The 4,257-nt window shown below is 40.9% G+C and overlaps 1 long non-coding RNA gene across 1 annotated transcript; it reads left to right on the top strand.

Moving 5' to 3' along the window:
* Positions 1–824: 824 nt before the first annotated feature.
* Positions 825–3,324, top strand: LOC146796294 (uncharacterized). The gene is made up of 6 exons (XR_014969917.1): positions 825–1,164; positions 1,273–1,321; positions 1,421–1,469; positions 1,731–1,796; positions 1,882–2,001; positions 2,409–3,324. It is a non-coding gene; the product is annotated as an uncharacterized LOC146796294 (long non-coding RNA).
* Positions 3,325–4,257: the final 933 nt, after the last annotated feature.

Below are 4,257 nucleotides of genomic sequence, written 5' to 3'. Positions count from 1 at the left end.
AGGAAATAGTTCTGCAAATGTTCCAAAAATCGTGCAGTAAACTTTTAAGCCACATATTAAACACACATAAACAAATCCCGGCGGGTCCACTCGGCCTCTCATCCTTTCTGAGGTCGATAAAATGAGTACCATTGAGTTGGGTAACAATAAACATCTGTTATTCAGCACCAAGATGCCCCTTTGGGCGGGAGGGGGGTGAACGTGCGCTTTACAAATACACGTTATGTTACATAATCTGCATACATTTTATTTAGCTGAATGTATCAATTATGACACAAAATGCATGTAGATGTATTCTAGTTAAATTGTAACTCCAATAAAAAATAATACAATTCATGTAAACATACTTTAATCGTGTATTACTTTCTCGCACGTCTTCCTTGTCACCTACTAAGAACTTGTGTGCTTCTTATGCGAACAAAGCGGTACAAAAGGGGGTGGTGATGGAGGGAGCATAAGAACCAATCAAACACTCACACCCAGTCAACAGATCTGGGTTTGATCCATCACCGTTCTTTAGCCCACTCTGCCACCCCAGTTCAGACATGGCCATATGCAAATCAGTCTGACCCTGTGCCTCATGGGAACAGTCCAGCCCGAACTGCCAAGCCATGCCTTCCCTGGACCGGAAACAAGCTTCCTGGACCGGTTTCTGGCATTTCAGCCGTCTTCAGCCAGGCTTGCTTGGATCCAGTGGCAAAGTGAGCAAGGGACTCACGTCTGAGCATACCCTGCCAACTTATGGCGAACAAAGCGGTACAAAAGGGGGTGGTGATGGACGGAGCATAAGAACCAATCAAACACTCACACCCAGTCAACAGATCTGGGTTTGATCCATCACCGTTCTTTAGCCCACTCTGCCACCCCAGTTCAGACATGGCCATATGCAAATCAGTCTGACCCTGTGCCTCATGGGAACAGTCCAGCCCGAACTGCCAAGCCATGCCTTCCCTGGACCGGAAACAAGCTTCCTAGGACCGGTTTCTGGCATTTCAGCCGTCTTCAGCCAGGCTTGCTTGGATCCAGTAGCAAAGTGAACAAGTACCTAAGCGTAATGTCCGTTTACTATTTCCATGACCGCAATGTATAAAAAGCAGCAGATGCCGACCGTGGCCGCTTCTACGGATTGACGCCAGAATTGCTGCATATACGTACACTTTAAAAGTAAGTACCAGACTATGTATGCTTTAGAAAGACCGCTTTTAACTTTAGGTCTTAACAATGTAAATTTGAGGACGACTCTCTTACTGACTGTCGTTTGATTTATCACAGGGACCTATCATAGTCCACCCAGTGCCTTCATACCCATTTACTGTTGCACGTGAGTATTATGTTAGATACTCTATAATAATTACCATTTGACTTATACATTCTTCGAGGAGAATTCCATAAACTCCTGTGTTTTCTCTTTTTCCGATAGAGGCAGATATATAGCCTCTACATTTATGAATAGCACACGAGACCCTCAAGTAAGTCACTTACTGGGGGTAATCTTTGGGATGACTTTGTGCTCATATTGACTGCTAGAGCGTTCCTTACATTCAAGCCATCGTTTTAACTCATGACATATATTTCCAGAGTTTAAAATTAATCTTCACCCCTTGTTCATCTACCATGACTAGAGGGACTATTAAAGAACTTCCCGTGTATAACCGAGAATTGCATATATTGATTACTCTGGCATTAATCAGATTATCTTATCTCATATGTTTCTTCTTTACTTTTTATAGACATATTTGTGACGACTTTATAAGCCGGAACATAATCGCACATATCACTGTTCGTTAAAAATCAAGGTACGAATTACTGCGATTACCTTTTACGTGACTTTACGAATTATTGGTAACACGACTCGCTAGCGACTAATTTTCATATAAACAGACCAAGGGTCTGTTTCTCTTACACATACAGGATTGTTCAAGCACCTTGGGTTAATGATCTGGCATCTGTTATATACTTGGACTTCGATGTACTTACAAGTTTCCTCACCCAGAATTTAAGGTACTTGTTGTCTCATCAGAACTTTGGTGTTGTTTACTTACCATATCTGAGGGGTGTGATTTCACTTTACATGGCACTCTATCCTTTCTTCTCTACATTCCTAAATTCTCTGCCGAAAAGTTTTACTTTTTCTCACGTTTTTTAGGATATCCTTTCCACACTTGTATCGAATTGCTTGGGTACCTTTGCAACTTTCTAACTCTTGCCTTCTTTCACTGGTTGATTAACAAGAAACAATAACACTTTCCCTTTTCTAACTTATTTCAAAAGAACATCTCAGTACTTATTCCTCTAAGGATTTTAAGAAATCTATTTTTACCTTGCTGCACTCTTTTATGTAGACAGATTTTAGACCCATATGTTCAATGAATGGTAATTTGTTTTCTTTGTGGAATTTGTGTTCACAGCCTTGATAAAGTTACATACTGTAACGAAACACGTGTCGGCTGTCCTGGATTGTTTCCCCGACGGGGTGGCGGCTTTGAACTGTTTCCCCCGACTGGGTTTTTCTGTTCTTTGGCCTTTTCTCAAACATCAATTGTGAGAAACCTTCAGGATTAGATCTTCTTATTGGGTCATTTTACTTTATATATTTGTGGTGTAATCAAAAAAGAAAAATACAGTATGGGAACATTGCAAATGAGCTATTTTGATCATTGAAATTGTGTAATTGAACTTTGTACAACGTATGTAAAATCACTTTGGAACCACATAGAGTGTGCCGTAGAATTATGTGTAATCTGAAGAACACTTTTACCATTACTTTGAGATTGCACATGTTGTGCTTTAAAACTATATGTAATGGATACCACTCCTTGAATATATCACATTAAACTGTGCAGATACAAACCTTGCAAACAATGTCTACAGATTGATGTTCTTTCCTGTTTTCTTTCAAGGGACTCTTCATGACATATATGGTCTCTCACTGAGGAGACAGTATATCAATTATACATAAAGTAATTTATGCCTTTGATTATCCATTGTTACAAGAGCACTGGTTGACATTTCAACTATAACGTTAGAGTGCCGGGGTATATCTAAACAATAAAAAAATTTGTAGCAACAGGCTCTCCCTTGGAAGGCCCTGTTCATCTTACATCTTTGGTAGTGGGATGTCATTCTTACTGCGATGGGCACCGTAATCTCATAGGATAGTACAGAACTTGAGGAATGTTTAGAACTTGATGTGCGACTGGTAAAACCATCACTACCTTTCTAGTATTTTGTTTGTAACTGTGACATTTTTTATGTGCGGTGCATCTATGATTACCTCTTTAAAATAAAGAATTGTAGAGGAGGGTGAGTGAGTTGAATGAGATAGAAGAAGAATATTGGGAGATTAGCATATTGTTCCCTAAACCTACACTTCACAAGACAAATTTCCTACACAGCCTGTCAATTCTCCATAAAGCCAGGTGGGTGAGGAATCTGTCTTGGACGCAAATTTGCTACACTCGTTCTTTCTGTGACGCTTGGATTTTGCACAATCTCCATAACTTTATTGACATAACGCTCAGCCACGGCCCATGCTGGTAACAGCGTGGGGCCAGGTGTGGGGGGATTCAACAGACGCCCCTGAGGGAAAATTCAATAAATAATTAATTTCCCCTCATCATCGTCTGTCAAAATCCCCCCCACCCCACACCCGGCACTCCGCTCTTACCTGCACGGGCCGCGGCTAGTAAAGCTGATGGCAGCAGACCCGCTCCGAAAATTGTTCCAGCACCAATAGATGGAATTGTATGTGAACAGGCCTTAGGAGGTGTGAATGAGCTGAAAAGGTTAGTAGTGAATTCAACGGAGTGGTCTCTGCTTCCATTATTTATATGGCGCCCATACCCGTGGCAAGGTCCTGAAGTGCTATGATTTTATCAGGTTTCTGGGCGTCCCTCCGGGTGTATAGTTGGAAGAGTGTTGTTCATAGTACGGCCTATATGGGCTATGCTGGACAAAATGTGTGAGGTTGAACAACCTATTGGATGAAGGGTATAGCGGGAAGCATTTTGGTGTTGTTCGTAAGTGGCCAGTATGCTTGTCTTATACTGTCCTTGTTTCCAATGTTTAACCGTTTGAAGAGAAAATTGAAATAAAGAGCATTAAACTATACTTTTTAATTTTTTTTTATTTAAACTGCCGAATTAACAGATTCCTCTTTGCCACTCATTTCACAAGCCTGCATGTTCCGTTTAATAGCCCTCGCGTGTATGTGTGAAATTAAGCTTGAACAAGACTACAGTTATCAAAATACTTGCG

Source organism: Triturus cristatus, chromosome 10 (assembly GCF_964204655.1).
Source record: "Triturus cristatus chromosome 10, aTriCri1.1, whole genome shotgun sequence".
Taxonomy (NCBI): domain Eukaryota; kingdom Metazoa; phylum Chordata; class Amphibia; order Caudata; family Salamandridae; genus Triturus; species Triturus cristatus.
This window is presented reverse-complemented; position numbering and strand designations above follow the sequence as displayed.